Here is a 243-nt window from a genome sequence, read left to right as displayed (position 1 = left end):
TTTGGTTCTTGGTGTTGGAAAGCAGAATAAAAGGAGACAATATCTTGCAGAAAATGCATTTCACGCCGCTTTCAGGTAACCCCTCTAGACCCGAGGTGATTTTCGCGATCCCGCGCACTGAGTCCCGCCCCCATCCTAGCCCCACCCCTCGACTCCCGTCCTCTAGAATCCTCCAGAGAAGGGGGGCGGTGCTCGCTGCAAACCCACAGTCGGCCGCCAGGGGTCCCTGTCCAACGGCCAGGC

Source organism: Kogia breviceps, chromosome 19 (genome assembly GCF_026419965.1).
Source record: "Kogia breviceps isolate mKogBre1 chromosome 19, mKogBre1 haplotype 1, whole genome shotgun sequence".
In the NCBI taxonomy this organism is placed as follows: Eukaryota; Metazoa; Chordata; class Mammalia; order Artiodactyla; family Physeteridae; genus Kogia; species Kogia breviceps.
The sequence above is the reverse complement of the archived record's forward strand: the minus strand, read 5'-3'. Positions refer to the sequence as shown.